Source organism: Lutra lutra, chromosome 10, assembly GCF_902655055.1.
Source record: "Lutra lutra chromosome 10, mLutLut1.2, whole genome shotgun sequence".
Lineage (NCBI taxonomy): Eukaryota > Metazoa > Chordata > Mammalia > Carnivora > Mustelidae > Lutra > Lutra lutra.
Genome location: NC_062287.1, coordinates 32,219,670 through 32,240,088, shown reverse-complemented (window position 1 = coordinate 32,240,088; position 20,419 = coordinate 32,219,670). Strand labels below are relative to the sequence as shown.

The window sequence follows — 20,419 nt, the reverse complement described above, 5'->3', positions numbered from 1 at the left end:
GTAATTATCATTGTAGTAATGGGGACTAACTTTGTTCTACCATAGATCATTCTTATCATAAATTATGATAGGACCTCAATCAATTTTGTTAAAATTTCTCATCTTTATCTGACCCCTTCTTAATGTTTTTTGATTGAAGGAAAAGTAAATTTTATTTCAATAAGAAAATATTTTTTAAAAAACATTTTTTTAAAGTCAAATACTAATTACTTTCAGGAATCAATTTTTGAGTTTTCCCCCACTTAATTCTTATATATCAATTCAGTCCACTCTTCTGTGAGTAGTTTGGAGACTTTTACAGTAAACATATTTAGTCTTACCTGCTTGTGATTCTAGATCTAGATACTTTCAAGGAAGCATGTATTGTAACTTTTTTCCTATGGATAAGACAGAAAATTTTAGTAGGTTTAAGTGAATCATGTAGCATCAGTATATGCTATGTCTAATGTTGGGTTATTAGATTTCATTTAAGGATCAGTATTAGATGAGTAATAGTTAAAGATAAAAGAGAGGAAGGAAGAGGAGGAGGACAAAGGAACCTGCTCTATAAAGAATGAAAGTGTTCACCATCAGACTTACAGGAGTTAACACAAAAGCAAGATTTTTTGAAACATAATCTATATCACAAGACTGTTAGAACATGTACAGAAAAGGGAAATATGAGCCAATGATACAGGAAGCAAAACAAGATTACACAAAGACAAGTTATCCAATTGCCGAAGAAAACTACAGAGATTTCTACTGGGGAAAAATAGCAATAATGAATTGCATACATGATAAGCAAGAGATAAGAATATGTACTAATAATTGATGAAATAAAAATGTGATCGTTGATTGACATCAATAAGAGTAATCCCAGATGGTTGCTATTGTGTATATGTTGTAAGAATATATACACTTGGGGGACCTGGCTGGCTCAGTTGGTGGAGTATGTGACTCTTGATCTTGGTATTTTGAGTTTAAGCCCCACATTGGTTGTAGAGATTATTTAGGAAATAAATTTAAAAGAAATTTTTAAAATTTAAAAAGAAATATTAGACTGATAGTATGCTTTAATATGGTAGGAGAGGTTGTATTCTACTAGGTATTTATTTTGGGGTTTTATGTCAACTGATGCACTCAAACATCAGTGTTAGCATCACAGAGTTTTAGGGGATACATGCATGGTCAAAACAACAGGAGTAACTCAGCATCCAGACAAATGTCTAACACTTACCAGATGAGTAGTTTTCTCCTGATCAGCCAAATCCTATCTTTAAGGTTCTTTATTGAATATCCCTTTTATACTCTTGCTCCAACTGAAACTTGCAAATACCCTGAAGATTTGGCTTCCTGCTGCCCTTTACAGTCATGGCTATTTATTCTCCCAATTTGTATGTACCATTCAGAGTAAGATTAGAACAGATATCCTTTCTCCTTATTACCCATTCTCCCTTCTTCCTCCTTACAAACCCTCAGTTTTTAAATTTCAAGGCATTAGACTCTACACTTTCTTGTTGCAGTCATTTACACTTTCTAAGTTCATTATCTTCATTTCCCGAGATTTTACCACCTGGGTCACTGTCAATTTCTTCAATACTTATCTAGTCTTAATATTTGATAATTTCAATAGAGGTCTTACAATATCCCATCCTCTTCATTCCTTTTATTTCTCCATTGGGATGTTCTTATTTTACAATCAACCAGGGCCACTTAATCTGTTATTATCAACATGTACAATCTCTCAATTATCACACTTTTATTCTCTGATTAGCATTTACTACCTCATTCCTTCCAGTACCCTGAGTCCTTTAATGTCATTGAAATCTGCAAATTATTGATCCTAGCCCCTTCTCACTCTACTTCCCCTCCTTTGATTCTCACTTTTTTCTTTCAATGATTATCATTTTCTTGCATAGAGTTTCAATTTTCTCACCCTTTTATGCTTCATCACACTGACTCAACAGTTGACAAAACTTTAATCCTAATGTAGATCCAACTTTCAGCCTACTTCATGCCCAAACCTATTCAATTTAGTATAACTGTAAAAGAAAAGAGCCAGAGTTATGCAGACTGATCTAAGTCTAAAAACCAAACTTATGAATTTCAAGGACACTTTAATGCTGATAAAAAAAATTAAATATTTTATTTATTTATGACAGAGATAGGGAGAGAGGGAACACAAGCATGGGGGGGGGCACTGGAGAGGGAGAAACAGGCTCCCTGCTGAGCAGAGAGCAGGACATGGGGCTCGATCCCAGGATGCTGGGATCATGACCTGAGCTGAAGGCAGACACTTAATGACTGAGCCACCCAGGTGCCTAATCAGAAATTTAAAAAAAAAAAAAGGTTTACACACTTCACAACACTCACCATAGCACATACCCTCCCCAATATCCATAACCCCACCCCCTCTCCCAGAGTAAATGAAACAAGATGGGATTGGGAGGGAGACAAACCATAAGTGACTCTTAATCTCACAAAACAAACTGAGGGTTGATGGGGGGAGGGGGTTGGGAGAGGGGGTGGGGTTATGGATATTGGGGAGGGTATGTGCTATGGTGAGTGTTGTGAAGTGTGTAAACCTGGCGATTCACAGACCTGTACCCCTGGGGATAAAAATATATGTTTATAAAGCTGTAAAAAAAAAAAAAAAGAAAGAAAGAAAGAAAGGATGAATACCCAAGTTTTGTAGCAACATGGATGGGACTGGAAGAGATTATGCTGAGTGAAATAAGTCAAGCAGAGAGAGTCAATTATCATATGGTTTCACTTATTTGTGGAGCATAACAAATAGCATGGAGGACAAGGGGAGATGGAGAGGAGAGGGGAGTTGAGGGAAATTGGAAGGGGAGGTGAACCATGAGAGACTATGGACTCTGAAAAACGATCTGGGAATTTTGAAGGGGTGGGGGGTGGGAGGTTGGGGGCACCAGGTGGTGGGTATTGTGGAGGGCACAGATTGCATGGAGCACTGGGTGTGGTGCAAAAATAATGAATACTGTTATGCTGAAAAAATAAAAAAATTAAAAAAAAAAAGGTAAGTTTAGTTTCCTTACTGTAATTCTGTCAAATCTTAGTATGTCTCCCTTCCTTCAGTTCTTCTGTCACCCTACTCTCAGCTGATAACCATGCATCCTACTCCACTGGGGAAAGGAAGGCAATTAGGAGATATTATCTACAACCTTCACCACCAAATGAAACACTCATTAGCATCTGTACTGATAGATTGTAAATACCCCCCCCCCTTTCTAAGAAAGGGAGAGAGTACATGCTGGTGACAAAGGAGAGGCAGAGGGAAAGAGAGAATCTTAAGCAGACTCCGCACCTGACTTGGGCAGGGAGGACTACCTCTCACAACCCAGAGATTATGACCAGAGCTAAAATCAGAAACTGAATGCTTAACCAACTGAGCTGCCCAAACACCCCTTCTCTTTTTTAGTATAAATGCATTGTTGTGCTTTTACAGCCAATCCCTTAACTTGTGCACTGTAGTTCATCCTTTTTCTGTCTACTCTAAGAAATCTCTTTAGTTGGGGTGCCTGGGTGGCTCAGTGGGTTAAGCCACTGCCTTCAGCTCAGGTCATGATCTCAGGGTCCTGGGATCGAGCCCCGCATCAGGCTCTCTGCTCAGCAGGGAGCCTGCTTCCTCCTCTCTCTCTGCCTGCCTCTCTGCCTGCTTGTGATCTCTCTCTGTCAAATAAATAAATAAAATCTTAAAAAAAAAAAGAAATCTCTTTAGTGAAGATGATCTACATCTTCACCATGGATTGATTGTTTAGTCTCTTCTTGATCATTCCCAACAGCATCAACTATACTGTCTCTTCCTTCACCTGAAAACAAAACAAAGCAAAGCTCTCTTTACTGATGTCATCTCTCACCTACTACCTCATTTTTCTGCTCCTTTTCACTGCAAAACTCTTCAAAACCTTTGTCTACCATACTTCATCTAATTCCACTCCTTTGAGTCTGCCTCTCTTTCTTACTGTCTGTCCCTTTTTCTCTTTCTGTCTCTCTCTTTTTAAAAGTAGATTTATTAAAGTACAATTAATATCCCAGGAAACTCACTCATTTTAAGTATAGCTCACTGAATTTTAGTAAATTTATACAGTTGTGCTACCATTATCAAAATCTTGTGTTACAACACTTTCATCATTTCACAAAGGTATTCCCACCCAATTTCCCCATTGATCTACTTTTTTAGAAAGTTCATTTTCACTGAATCGAATCATATAATGTTCAGGCTGGGTGTATATATATATATGTGGTGAGAGAGAGAGTTTGGTTTCTTATACTTAGCCTAGTGTTTCTAAGTTTCATTCATATTAAGACAAGTATCAGTAGTTTGTTAGTCTATATTGTTGAATAGCATTCCATTGTACAGATACACCCCATTCTGTTTATCCATTACTCAGTTGATGGGCATTTGGAATATTTTCAGTCTTCAAGTTGTTGGTCAGTTCATCCTCCATAAAATGCTTTTCTTGCTTAGCCTTTAAATACTGACACCTCCAAAACATATATCTCCAATTAGAACTCTGGCTTGTGTATTCATTTACCTATTCAACATTTCCAATCAGAATACCTAATAGGCATTACACACCTAACCATGTCTAAAACTGCACTTCTCGTTATATCTTCTCTAAATCTGCTCCACCTACAGTCTTTTCCAACTCAATCCAAGGCAATTCCATCTCTTACTATCCATCAGGCCTTAGAGTCATTTTTAACTTCTCACTTCCTGACACCCCACATATAAACCATCAGCAATTTTATTGGTCCTACTCAAAGCTTTATCTAAAATCTGACCATTTCTCTCTCCCTCTTACTGTAGCTTTCCAGAATGAACCACCATAATCTCCTACCTGGATTATTCACAATACTTTCTTAACTAATCTCCCTTTTAAAATTTTATCTTTTTTTTTTCAATCTATTCTTAACATAATAACCAGAGTCATTATTTAAAATGAAGTTGTTGTCATATTACCTCCCCTCTGTGCAAGACACTCCAAAAATTCCCCATCTACTGACTGAATTGAGTTACCCCAAAATTCATGTTGTGTGACAGTATTCTGAGACCGGCCTTTGGAGGGTAATTAAGTTTAGATAAGGCCATGAGGGTATGGCCCTCAGTATAGGTTTAGTGTCCTTATGAGCAGAGACACTAGAGAACTTGCTCTCTCTCTTCCTCGTATAAGATTATAGTACAAAGGCAGTGTGTACGAGTCAGAAAGAGAAGTCTCACCAAAGCCAAATACTCTGGCACCCTGAACTCACAGTTCTAGCCTCCAGTACTGTGGGAAAATAAATTTCTGTTCAAGTCACCCAGTCTATGGGATTTTGTTATGTCCCCCTAAGCTAACTATTACCTGTCTCATTCTGAATCAAAGCCAAAGTTCTCATAGTAGCTTGAAGAGCCCTCAATGTAGTAAGAGATCTTTTCTTATCACTGACTTTTTTTTCTCATAATGATGTTGTGAATGAACATAATTATAAAATATATAAATAAATGTGATTCTCATTATTAATAGAGAAGAATAAATTGTGATATCTTGTATTTTTGCCAAAGGAACAAACTGAAAACTAAAGGATTGGAATTATTAATTGAAAGCACAATCATACTGAGAAATAGTGATTTAATTCTAGTGCCTTGCTTGGTCAATTAAAAGAACTCTGGGGGCGCCTGGGTGGCTCAGTGGGTTAAGGCCTCTGCCTTTGGCTCAGGTCATGATCTCAGGGTCCTGGGATCGAGCCCCACATCGGGCTCTCTGCTCAGCATGGAGCCTGCTCCCTCCTCTCTCTCTGCCTGCCTCTCTGCCTACTTGTGATCTCTGTCTGTCAAATAAATAAATAAAATCTTAAAAAAAAAATTCTGAAAATGTCTCAGGAAAGTCAAGTAAAAAAATTATTGCTGGAGAGGCAAGGTTAAGTGTAGAAAGAAAAAGCTAGGACTTAATCAATGAAAGAAGCTTAGAGTTTGAGTATGTAAACTGATACCTATTATGATCTCAACAACAGCCTTCTTTTTGGTGGAATAAGGTCATATATTGTGAAATGAGTATATAACCTGATACATAAAATCTCAGACCCAAATTTCTGTCTCATCCAAATAGTCATGTAGACCATTTTTATCATACCTACTTAACTGATACTTAATGCCAGTTTGTTCCTCCCTCTTTTTTTTTACTTTTATTTCAAATCATAATTATCTTAATATTTTATTTTATCATAATTTAACTAATTTTTTATTTCAAGTTTTTATTTAAATTCTAGTCGGTTAACATATAGTGTAATATTTATTTCAGGAGTAGAATTTAGTGATTCATCACTTACATAAAACACCCAGGGCTCACCACAACATATGCCCTCCTTAATCTCCATCACCCATTTAGCCCATCCCTTACCTCCCCTCCAGCAAACCTCAGCTCTATAGTTAAGAGTCTATTTCATGGTTTGTCTGTTTTTTTCCTATGTTCGCCTATTTCATTTTTAGATTCCACATATGAGTGAAATCTTTCTCTGACTGAATTATTTTACATTCTAGTTCCAACCATGACATTGTAAATAGCAAGAGCTCATTCTTTTATGGCTGAGTAGTATCCCCTTATATTCCATTCCAATATATAAAATGAGTCTTTTTTTTTTTACTTAAAATCAATTAATGAACATATAGGATATTATTAGCTTCAGAGGTAGAGTTTAGCGATTCATTGGTTGCATATAACACCCAATGCTCATTACATCACGTGCCCTCCTTAATGCCCATCACCCAATTATACCTTTCTCCCATCCACCTCCCCTCCAGCAACCCTCAGTTCATTTCTTATAGTTAAGAGTCTCTTGTGATTTGTCTCCCTTTCTGATTTTGTCTTTTTTTTTCCTTCCTTACCCCTATGTTCATCTGTTTCATTTCTTAAATTTCATATATGACTGAAATTATTTGATAATTGTCTTTCTCTGAAAGACTTCTTTCACTTAACATAACACACTCTAGTTCCATTCACCTCATTGCAAAAGGCAAGATTTCTTTTTTGATGGCTGAGTAATAGTCCACTGTGTATGTACACCACATCTTTATCCATTCCTCTGTTGATAGACATTTGGGTTCTTTCCATAGTTTGGCTAGTATGGACATTGCTGCTCTAATTGGGGTTAATGTGCCCCTTTGAATCACTATGTTTGTGTCCTTTGGATAAATACCTAGTAGTACAATTTCTGGGTCAGAGGATAGGTCTATTTTTATCTTTTTGAGGAACCTACATACTGTTTTCCAGACTAGCTATACCAGTTTGTGTTCTCACCAACAATGTAAGAAGGTTCTCCTTTCTCCCCATCTTTGCCAACATTTGTTGTTTCTTGACTTGTTAATTAGCCATTCTGACTATTGTGAGGTAGTATCTCATTGTGATTTTAATTTGCATTTCCCTGATGCCAAATGATGTTGAACATTTTTTCATGTGTCTGTCAGACATTTGTATGTTTTCTTAGAAAAAATACCTCTCTCGTGTCTTCTATTTTATAACAAGGTTATTTGTTTTTTGAATGTTGAGTTTTATAAGTTCTTTATATATTTTAGATACTAACCCTTTATCAGATTTGTCATTTGGAAATATCTTCCCCCATTTCAAAGTTTGCCTTTTAGTTTTGTTGATTGCTTGTTTCACTGTGCAGAAGGTTTTATCTTGATGAAGTACCAAATGTATATTTTTGTATTTGTTTCTCTGCCTTAGGAGACACATCTAGTAAGATGATTCTAAGGCTAATGTCAAAGAGGTTACTGCCTGTGTTTTCCCCTAGAATTTTAATGGTTTCCTGTCTCACTTTTAGGTCTTTAATTCATTTTGAATTTATTTTTTGTATGTAGTGTAAACATGTGGTCTAATTTCATTCTTTTGCATGTTGCTGTCCAGTTTTCCCAACACCATTTGTAAAAAAGACTGTCTTTTAACCATTGGATATACTTTCCTGCCTTGTTGAAAATTAATTGGCCATATAGGTGTGGGTCCATTTCTGGGTTTCCTGTTATGTTCTATTGACGTATACATCTGTTACTGTGCCAGTACCATATTGTCTTGATCACTACAGCTTTGTAATAGAATTTGAAGTCTGGAATTGTGGTGCCTCCAGGTTTGCTCTTCTTTTTCAAGGTTGCTTTGGCTATTTGGGTTTTTTGTGATTCCATATAAATTTTAGGATTATTTGTTCTATCTCTGTGGAAAATGCTGGTGATATTTAGGTAAGGATTGCATTAAATGTGTAGATTGCTTTGAGTAGTATAGACGTTTTAACAATGTTGGTTCTTCCAATCTAGGAGCATGGGATGTTTTCTATTTCTTGGTGTTCTCATCAATTTCTTTAGTTTTCAGAGTACAGATCTTTTATCTCTTTGGTTAGGTTTATTCCTAAGCATCTTATGGCTTTTGGTACAGTTGTAAATGGATTGATTCCTTGATTTCTCTTTCTGCTGATTCATTATTGGTGCATAGAAATGCAACAGATTTCTGTACATTGAGTTTGTAACCTGCTACTTTACTAAATCTGTGTATCAGTTCTAGCAGTTTTTTGGTTGGAATCTTTGGAGATTTCCACATAGAGTATCATGCCATCTGAAAATAATGAAAGTTTGACTTCTTCCTTGCCAATATGGGTATCTTTTATTTTATTTGTTGTTGTTGTTGTTGTTGTCTGATTGCTGAGGCTAGCACTTCCAGTACCATGTTAAATAACAATTTAAGGAAGAAGACTTGTTCTTGTTCCCAACTTGTTTCCTAACTTTAAAGGAAAAGCTCTCATTTATTCCTCCTTCAAGGTTATTTTAGCTGTGGGTTTTTCATAAATGGCCTTTATGTTGTTGAAATATGTTCCCTCTATCCAGACTTTGTGGAGGGCTTTTATCAAATGGATGCTGCATCTATTGAGAGGTCATATGGTATTTATGCTTTCTTTAATTAATGTGGTGTGTCACATTGATTGAGTTGCAAATATTGAACTACCCTTGAAATCCAGGAATAAATCCCATTTGACCCTGGTGAATGATTCTTTTAATGTACAGTTAGATTCGATTTGCTAGTATTTTACTTAGAAGTTTTGCATCCATGTTCATTAGGGACATTGGCTTGTAGCTCTCTTTTTTTTAGCGTGGTCTTCATCTGGTTTCGAAACAAGGTTATGCTAGCCTCATATAATGAGTTTGGAAGTTTACCTTCCATTTCGATTTTTTTGAACTGTTTGAGAAGAATAGGTATTAACTCTTCTCTAAATGTTAGGTAGAATTCCCCTGTGAAGCCATTTGACCCTGAAGTTTTGTTTATTGGGAGAATTTTGTATTATTGATTCAATTTCTCTGCTGGTTATCAATCTTTTCAAGTTCTCTCTTTCTTCCTGTTTCAGTTTTGCTAGTTTTTATGTTTCTAGGAAAATACTCATTTCTTCCAGGTTGTCCAATTTGGTGGCATATAATTTTTCATAATAGTCTCTTTTAATCGTTGTATTTCTGTGGTGATTTTTCCTTTTTCTTTTGTGGTTTTATTTGGATCCTTTCTGTTTTCTTTTTGATAATTCTTTCTAGGGGGTTATCAATTAATTCTTTCAAAGAACCAGCTCCTGGTTTCACTGATTTATTGTTTTTGTTTGTTTGTTTGTTTTTCTGTTCCTATTTAATTTATTTCTGCTCCAATCTTTTTATTTTCCTTCCTTTGCTGGCTTTAGGCTTCATTTTTTTGTTCTCTTTCTTGTTCCTTTAGGTGTAAGATTAGGTTGCATATTTGAGATTTGTATTGCTTCTTGAAGTAGCACTGTGTTGTTTATATACCTCCCTCTTATGACTGCTTTTGCTGTATCCCAATGGTTTTGGACCAATGTGTTTTCATTTTCTTTTGTTTCCATATATTTATATATAGACAGTTAATCAACTGAGCCACCCAGGCACCCCTGCCATTGTAATACTTGTTAAGTCATTATTTCTGGAAGTTTTCTCTGTTCCTTTCTAGTCTTTTTACTTTTGGTTTTCTATCCCAAAGAGTCCCCTTTGATACTTCTTGCAGGCCTGGTTTTGTTTTTTTTTTTAATTTAACAGAACTTTCCAAGAAATGTTAATGATAATGCATTTTTTTTTCAAGATTTCATTTATTTGACAGACAGAGATCACAAGTGGGCAGGGAAGGCAGGCAGAGAGAGAGGAGGAAGCAGGCTCCCCGCCGAGCAGAGAGCCCAATGCGGGGCTTGATCCCAGGACCCTGGGATCATGACCTGAGCCGAAGGCAGAGGCCTAACCACTGAGCCACCCAGGTGCCCCTTGCAGGCCTGGTTTAATGGTCACAAACTCCTTTAGTTTTTGTTTGTCTTGAACATTCTTTATCTCTCTTACTATTCTTTTTTTTTTTTTTTGAAGATTTTATTTATTTATTTGACAGAGAGATCACAAGCAGGCAGAGAGGCAGGCAGAGAGAGAGGAGGAAGCAGGCTCACTGCTGAGCAGAGAGCCCGATGCTGGGCTCGATCCCAGGACTCTGAGATCATGACCTGAGCCGAAGGCAGCGGCTTAACCCACTGAGCCACCCAGGCGCCCCCTCTCTTACTATTCTGAATGATGGCCTTGCTGGATAGAGTACTCTTGGCTGCAGATGTTTCCCATTCAGCACTTGGAATATATCATGACACACTCTTCTGACCTGCCAAGTTTCTGTGGAGAGAACTACAGCTAGCTTTATGGGTCTTCTCTTGCAAGCTAGGGATTTCTTTTCTCTTGTTGCTTTAAGGATTTTTTTCTTTATCTCTAAGTTTTGCAAATTTGACTATACTAAGTCTTTGTGTTGAACTGCTTTTGTTGATTTTAATGGGAGTTCTCTGCGCCTTCTTGATCTGAATGTCTGTATCTTTCCTCAGACTAGGGAAGTTTTGGCTATAATTTTCTCCAGTAAACCTTCTTCCCCTTTTTCTCAGAGTCTCTGGGACTCATATGACGTGAATTTTAGTGTACTTTATGGAGTTGCTGAGTATCCTAAGTCTACATTTGTGATCCATTATGTTTCTTTCCCTCTCCTTTTAGCTTCATTTTTCCCCATAATTTTATATTCTATATCACCTATTCATTTCTCTGTCTTTTCCATCCTTATAGTCATTACATCTAGTCAGTTTCATATATTGGTCATAACATGTTTTATTTTAGCCTGACTAGTTCTTAGGTTTGTTTGTTTGTTTGTTTGTTTGTTTTTATTTCTGTGGTAAGGGACTCCCTAGTGTCTTCTATGCTTTTCTCAATACCAGCTAGTATCCTTATGATTATTGCTTTAAATTCTGGATCAAGCATATTACTTATATTTGTTTTGATTAGATCCCTAGCTATGACCTTTACTTGTTCTTTCTTTTGGGGTGAATTCCTCCATCTTGGCATTTTGTCTAGGTCTGTCTCTTCTGTGTGTTAGGAAAACTTGTATTTCATGCTCCTGAGAGTAATGGCTTTATGAAGTAGAGTACATATATTGTTCCGGGTCTGGTGCTTCAGGAAGTTTCTCTGGAGTATGCTCTGTGTACTCTGCTGTTGTGTTTTGTCTGCTCTTTCTCTTAGATCAGTCTTCTGCAGAGTTTCTCTTTACCTGCAGTGGGGAGTGTTTGGACCTTTCCCAGAGTGTGATGAGTTTTAACTAGATGTGCTCTGGTCTGCTTGTTGAAAGAGACTCACTACTCTTTCCATTAGAACTGAAACTTTGCAGAACTCTTTGGTCGGTAAATATGATGCATGTGGTGGGAGTTTCTGTTGGTCTTCTGCAGGAGAGGCCCGCTGCTCTGATTCTTAGGCACACCTGCCCCAGAAAAGCAGCACCTGCAGAGTGCAAAGTGTACAGGTCTTGTTGTAGGGGGTTTAGGCCATCAGTGTTGACACTGTACTGCTCATGGAAGCCAGCTTAGGGTGAGGGACAGGGGAGAGAACTTGTGCCAGACCCCTCCCTTATCTCAGAGAGAAGAGTTTGTACTCACCACTGTCCAGGAAACCTCTAAGAAAAGTAAACAGTCTGTGTGTCCCAGGCTTCCCTCAGATATTTGCCTTTACCATGACTTTATCCGGGCTCTCTGACCACCTAGCAGTGCAGTGCACCTGTGTTCTATCCCAGGCATGTTGGCTATTTTAAAACCCAAATGTTAGGGACCTGACGTGGTGGGGACCCATGCTGGTCCTCTGGAGGAGGATCTTGCCATGCTGGGACAGACACAGGTTTGTCCCAGAAGGGCAGTCACACTAAGGCACAAAGGGGTGGATTTTGGACTATCACCAGGCAAAAAGCCAGTGACCATTTCAGCTGCCCTTATCAGGTGTCTCTGAACCCATACCGAGGGGCAGGAAATGGTAATGGCTCCTGCCAGCTCTTTTGTCCCTGGAAAGGCAATGCTGCCTCTACCAGATGCACTCCAAGAAGGGGGAACTATTTCTCCCAGTGCATCCTAGGGGATCCCCAGATCATGCCATCAACTACTAGGCTATCTTCCCTCCTTCTCCACAGGAGCACTGCAGCACCTATCTGCTCCGCATAAGCCACAACTCAGACCTTTAAATTCTAGTGTTTGAGACCTGCTTGTTGTAAAATCTCACAAAAATCAACTCTTCTTGTTTTCCCAGTCAGTATCTTTAGGGAAATGCTTTCCTTTTGTGCACTTTGTTCTGTTAATTCTCAGATTGATTTATTGGGTATTTAAAATGTCTTGATAGTTACCCAGCTGTGTTCAAGAAATGAGGCAAGCCCAGGGTCCTCCTACTACTCTGTAATCTTATCTCCCAATAATTTTATCAGAATTTTATTAAGTGAAATATGTGTTGGAAGTAAAAGTTTACTATTACTTTTTTTCTGCCTTAGTAGATTATGTGTTATTTAAGGGTACAAAATTTAATACACTTAACAGTAGGTATTATTAAACTCATGTAAAATAACTGAATAAATGTGCTGATTCTATTAGCTAAACTTTGCAGGGCTTTAGACAGTTCCTATCAGCCTCCTGATATTAGTTTATCACAACCCATATTTATTACAGATATTTGGGCCACCTAATATCCCATTTGATTCAAATATTACTATTTCAAAGTATAGCAGCTTCTATAATTCAGTAGTACTACATAAAATTATAAACAATTATATATCACAGAAGATTAAGTACTATTCAGAAATAGTCTAAAGATCCATTTTCTCATTACTTCAAATGGATGTACAATGCACATTTTTTGTGTGAATAAAAGTGAAAGCTAGGATTGACTTTTTTGCAAAATAACCCTGTTTAATTTCCAAGAGAACAATTTTAACTCCTGTCGGTAGTATCTGTGAATGAAAACATCTTGACTGGATACTGAAGTAGTTATTCATCTATTAGGAAATATCTTTTTCTAGACAAGCACATCTGCTTAAGATGATTTTGGTTGCCAAAAAAAAAAAAAAAAAACAAGATGAAAAATCTCTGACAGTTTAGTAATTTTGAAAATCAGGGTTATATTGTAAAACAAAAGGATTAAAATGAAATAAGCCTCATAAAACCTATAACCAAATACAGACTTATTTTATGGCTTAGAGGTTATCTCCATAGATACTTTTAAATAAATAAAGCAGTAATTAATATTTTAAATATGGTTTATTCATGTTATGTGCATTAAGTTATCTCAGAAACTTACACTGAAATGGGACTTAAAGTTCTTATATTAAGTATTAGGCTTTAGTAAAAAATACATGAGTCTACTACTCTACAATACAACAATTATATTTTCACATTTACTATAATATGTAATCTTTGCAAAGCATCTGAGTTGGAGACTATTGTCATTCTTGTTGTACTGATGATGAATCTAAGCTTCAGAAAGATTAAGTGAAATACTTAAGCTCTTTTTTAAAAAGATTTTATTTATTTGACAGACAGATATCACAAGTAGGCAAAGAGGCATGCAGAGAGATGGGGGGAAGCAGGCTCCCTGCTGAGCAGAAAGCCTGATGCAGGGCTCAATCCTGGAACCCTGGGATCATGACCTAAGCTGAAGGCAGAGGCTTTACCCCACTGAGCCACCCAGGCACCCCTACTTAAGCTCTTATACTTAGTAAATGATGGAACCAAGATTTCAATCTTTGATACATTTCATACCTATAAAGTACATTTTGGCTAAAGCTATACTAAAACCTTCACAGCTTGAATACAAATAAGACTTTTTTTAAGCATGGAATTATCAAGCTCTCAAAAATAATGCTCATTGTATTATATCAAAATTGTAGTAATGTTTTCATTCAACAAATGTTTACTGAGTGCTTACTATCTTTTAACTTATGAGTTTAGCCTATTTGTATCTGTTTCTATCATCTTATTCTGTACTAGTTACCCTGCTTTTTCTATGACTTATTTGCCCTATTTTCAACCTCACTATCTCTAGAAGTTAACTGTATTTTTCCCTTCTACTCATTTCAAAATTACATATTTTATTTGTGTTATTTTAGCAATTACACATTAAATCTTAATATCCCTACTTAAAATCATTCTGATCACCTTAAATACTTTTGGTCTTGGTGACTAATTGATCCATTCATTTATTAGTCAAACGGAATTTGAAGAAAAATATGAACTCAAATTTGTGGCTCTGTAACTATTTCCTATCAACTAGAAAATAAGGTTGGTTTGATAGAATAGGATTAATTGAGTTCTGGATATATGAAGTGTTAGTTACTTATAAGTACAACAGAAATGGGGTATGAATCTGAAGTCTAAGAAAGGGATCTAATCAGTAGACTATAATTTTAATAATAACCAGAATAGTCATCTCAGGAGTAATCAAAATATTGTTTGGGTTCTCTCAGGGAGACTGTTTATAATGTGAACATTATATATTACTCTTACCGTGTAAAAAAAGGAAACCACTTGTTTTGTTTTTATGATACCAACCAGTTTATATAGCTGTCAATTACTGGCAGAATTTGTGCATTTGTGTGTTATACTTTAAGCAGATCTCAGATCTACATTAAAATTGCTAACATCTACAGTTTACATTTTTTAGCTCCAACTTTTTGTAAGGATTAAGTTAACTGCTTAGATGCAAAATAATTATTGACTATTTAAGGATTATATTGTTGTGGTTCTCAAACATACAAGATCTAGATGCTTCAAAGGTTAATGCATCTTCTAGATGCCCAGGAACACCAGGGGCTCTATAGTTATGAAAGAGAGGAATTTATCCTCAAGAAAAGATAACCAGAATCTTTATTTGGCATCTCTATTATTTTCAGAGACTTCTAATAGGTCCTGAGACAAGGTATAAAAAGAGCATAAAAGTTATAAACCTTGTCCCAATGGTCTTTACATTCAAAAGGATAAACACCAGAGTACATAAAGCCACTTACAGCCCGAGGTAAAGCATGAAATGTAAGAAAAAAAAATTTAAAAATTTTTATCATTTTTCAATTTCTGCTGCCTAGACCCCTAGCTTATTCTCAATTCTACTAGCCTAGTATCATTTTGCCTTGGTGATTTTGTAAAGTTATGTGGGATGGAGTCCCAGGCAAAACACATCCCCAATCATTGATATATCTGACTTTCTCAAAATTTAAAACCATGGACACAGGTTCAGTTCTCTCAAACATGTTCTCCATGCCAACCAGTCCCTCTACCACTACTCCTTCAATCACATGTCACTCATGGGAAATACTAATGCTGAACTGGGTCTCAAAGTAAAGGAGAATAAAACCATAATAATTGATTACATAGGAAGCATCAAGGAAAGTGTATTAAGGTATTATGTAAAGATTTACAGACTAAAAGTATTTCATTTCTGCATACTATGTGTTTTGAGTCATCATAGAATATAGCTGCATTTGGAAAGTAAATGAGCTATAGAAAACCCTATGTCTGAGCATGCAGCAAACACAGGAGCATAATGTAGTCAGTTGTCCCTTTAAGATTTTCTAATTTTAAGTTCTATGTAACATAATTTATTCAATTTGGGGAAATGCTGACACAGCAATAGACACTGAAGGACTAAGGGCACAGGTCCTGCCCACAGATGATAAACCTTAGGAACCCCTCAATTCCCATGGACCTGAAGTATTGGTTAGGATAGAGATAAAGAACCCTTCAGTTCTCCTGTCAAACCTGTTAACATTTCAGTTGAGACATTTTTTTATTAAAGAAAAAAAGAAAGGATTTTTGTTTTCTCTAGGTTGAATATATTTTTACCTCACCCTAATTTAAAACAAATAGGTTCACCAGCCTCAAATCCATTATGGAATCAAATGTTGCATAAATAAATTCAGAGAGTACAAATAGATGCCCCCTTACTGTGATGAAGAAACACTAGATAATGTCTGCTTCCAAATAGTATACTAACCATACTATTTCATCTGGGATTTAGACTTAGACAGCCAGGGATTCCCATCCAAGTTCTGATATTTACTATTGGCTTTTTTTTGTTAAATGAAGTCTTATCTTTTTTGATTATAGATTTTGCTTATTTATTTACTTATTTATTTTAGGGAGCAAGAAAAAGGGGGAGGGGCAGGAGGCAAAGGGAGAAGGAGAGAGAATCTGAAGCAGACTCTGGACTGAACACAGAGCCCAATGCAGGGCTTGATCTCAGGACCTAAAAGTCAGACACTTAACCAAGTGAACCACCCAGACAACCCAAATGAAGCTTTATCTTACTGTAAAGAAGGAATAATAAAACTACCTCACAGGATTGTTGAGAAAATTAAGGGATAGTGTATGTAAAGCAATTAGCCCAATGCTTGGTGGATAGAGAATATTAAATTCAATTTTGTCCTGAAAATCAGTCTTAAAGAATACTCGTTAAAATGCAAATTTTGTGAAAGAAGTGATACCTTAAGTCATTATCTGCTAACATTAATCACCAGTTGTGAGGGATTAGTTGACATCAAACTGACAAAAGGCAACTATAGAATGAATGGCACTTGGAAATGTTAATATGAGGGTTTAAAATGGGAAAGAGATCACTGAAAGGAGAAATGAAGTTTGACAATAAAGTAAAAGAGCACCAGGCATCTTGCTATCTTCAGGTGGCCTCTTTATCTTAGGATAGTTGGTACCAGAAATTATTCCCTTAGAGCCAATTTATATAAAATGGGAACAAAAATTTAACAAAGGTGAAAATAAAATATTTTGGTTGATATTTTTTCTTATAAAATATATTTTACATTATAAAATCTGTATCATAACTTTAAAATTTTGTAATAACTGCAACTACTCAAGAAGTGTTTTTGGCACTCCTTTTCCAAGATCATGAAAAGTAATTATTAAAAAGTAATTGTTTCAAAATATTTGAGGAGTTCAACAATTTTTTCAAGACCTCTCTTAATTATTTTATTTCAATCACTGTATGTTTTGACCCATATTCTTGCAGTTTCTGGTCCATTCATCAGAGCTTCATTTATTAGTAACCAAGTTCTAATGAATGGAGCCATTTTCCAAATTTGCCTTTATTAACTTCATGAAATCCATAATTTTATAAGATGTGCAGTTTCACTTTGCAATATGTTATTGTCATATTCTAATTTGTTATGAATAACTGATCAAAAAGAGATTGGCGAAATGGAAAAAGATAGTTTCAGTGCTAAAAATGGAAAGATTGTAACTAATTTAAAAACAAAAAATTTGTCCTTATTGTCATGTGATTATCGTTTTTCTTCCCTAAAAATAAAATCTTATAATCAAGTAGACTTGAGTTACATTATTTGGACACAGAGAACTTTATTGTTAAGTTCTGCTTAGGGTCATCCATCTTGTTAGGATACGAAACCTGATATTTTAGAGTCTCCATATAGTATTTTATTTAATCTTCATCCCTGGTTTTAACTTTATTATTATTATTTTCATTTTACAAATGGGGTTATTATGCTCAGAGAGAAACTTGTCTGAAGTTTTGCATCTAGTAAATAAAATGCCAGAGATTCAGGCCTGTGTAATTCCAAGCCTAGTGTCCTTTTGACTATATCATAAAGTCTTTCCATAACATCATTCTGAAATTTTATTAAAAATTCCTGTTTTTTGTGCACAGATGCCACTGGTTAATATATTTATTACATCAATTTAAATGAATAACTAATTTCATCAATTACTTTTATTGACTTGGCCAAATTGTTAACTGAATTAAATATTCCATACTGCCAAAATCAAGTATACAAATAACATATGAATGTAAATTATGTATATGTAGAAATTTTAATATTTTTGAAGATTTTATTTATTTGAGAGAAAGACAGTGAGCGTGAGCATGAGTGAGGGCAGAAGAAAAGGGAAAGGGAGAAATAGACTCCCTGCTGAACAGGGAGCCTGATAGGGTGCTCAATCTCAGGGCCCTGAGATCAGGACCTGAGATGAAGGCAGGCTCTTAACTAACTGAGTCACCCAGCCCCCCTAGAAATTTTAATACTTTTACCATGTCTTTATCTCAACAATTGTTTAGAAACCAAACAGAACAGGTAAGATTACAAGTACATTGAATGAAATGACAGAAAAATAAGAAATTTTTAATTTTTTATTATGCATCTTTTCCTATGTGAATAAAAAGCAACAACAACAACAGCAACAACAACAAAAAACAAAAACAAAACAAAACACAAATTTGGAGCACCTGGGTGGCTCAGTAGGTTGAGATTTCAACCCTTGCTTAGGTCAGGATCTCATGAGTCAGGCTCCACACTCAGTAGGGATTCTGTCTAAAGATTCTCTCCCTCTGGCCCTCCCTCCATTGTGCACTTTCTCTCAAATAAATCATAAAAAAAAAAAAAGAAGAAGAAGAAGAAAAGAAAAAAAAAACTCACAAATTTTATAACCTTAAGTTACCCAGAAAAAGGCTGTTTTAACCCAAACTATGCTATCTGGTGAACCATTGTTTATGAGTTTTAACTAGTAATTTGACAGTTTCTGAACTTGGTGGTTATCAACAAATATATTTCAACATTTCCTTAAAATTTCCACAAGTATTTTTTAAAGTATACTCCTTTTTTCTTTTCCTACTTGAGCTGTATTTTGTTGTAACGTGTTCTCTAGATGTCACTGGAAAGGAAAACTCAGTGTGCTTTTTAATTGTATTTAAATTAAATTTAAAATTTAATTTTAAATTTTATACATGAAAAGCTAAATATCACAAAGCAAACACTTCAACCTGGAATTTGTTTTAGAATATTTAGGCACAGAAGAAAAAAAATATTTAGAATATTGCAATAATCCTTTTTTTTTTTGCTTCCTATATTTCTTTGGGATTTCTACATAGAGCACATTGGGTTTATTTAATTATGTGTAGTTGTTTAATTGGATTTGGCCACATATTCCCAACTTTTTAAAATAGTCTATTTTTTTTCCCTCTTTATGAGATACTCCACATAGAAGAGTGTAAAAAACAGTGGGTCAGGACAGCAAACTGCTTACTCTTTTGATCTGGGCAGGGCAGTTAGCAGTATGTCAAATTAGTGTGATAAAATGCAACCATATTAGATTGGACTGATGAGCTTATAAATTAAAAGGCCTCATATTAAAAAAAAAAAAAAACGAATATTCCCTTTTTTTAATATGCTGTAATGTACCAGAGAAATTTTACCTCCTCATTGACTCTGAGCCAATAAGGGAAGATGGTAAAAAGAAACACATAATGGAGTCAGAGAGTTAGCTGTGAATCCCAGTTATCTATTTCCTAGAATGTTGGTTCAGAATGTAAGGAGTAAAACTTACCCTCATTTTCTACCCTTGAAAATAGTAGAAAAAGAGTCCTGAACTTAGATAATATTTTTAAATAATATAATATATTGCTAGTATTTTTCCCAAACTTCTCCTCAGGTAATTAAATAATACAATAGATCTTTGAGAGTAATGGACAACCATCACATATATTCAAGAAAGAAGAGCCAAGAAAAGAAAAAGCAGGTGCTGGCTTTAGATGAAGATTGATTAGCATTAGAAAATAAGAGAGGCAATAATGCCAAAGTCCAATCCTTTGTTTTTTTTCTCTGAAAAATCTTACTATTCTTTGTCCATAATGTATTTAACTCACTAAACTAAGCACAATCTTGTCAATCAGGGGTAAGGAAACTTTTTCTGTAAATAGCCAAATGGTAATTTTTTTTTTTAATTTATGGATCATGTAATCTCTGTCACAGCTACTCAATTTTGCCTCAGTAGCATAAAAGTAGCCATATATAATACAGAATGAATGGGAACATCTGTGTTATAATGAAGCATTATTTATGCTGTATTATTACATTTGAAATCCATATACTTTTCATTCATCTTTTCATTTTTTCCAGCTATTTAAAAATGTAAACTTTATTTCTAGCTCACTGTCCACAGAGAAGCAGATAGAAAACCAAAATTATCTTCCCAGGCCTATTTTTCTTAAGAGGTTCTCTTGTTAATGCCACTTTCCCTCTAATTCTTTGTGACCCTTCCCTCTTTTTACAGTATCTATATTGAGATGGAG

The 20,419-nt window shown here is 35.5% G+C and overlaps 1 protein-coding gene across 1 annotated transcript in view; it reads left to right on the top strand.

Annotated features, from left to right (window-relative positions):
* The window catches only part of CNTN5 (contactin 5), a 1,378,753-nt gene that overhangs the window by 924,970 nt on the left and 433,364 nt on the right, over window positions 1-20,419 (top strand). The window lies entirely within an intron of this gene.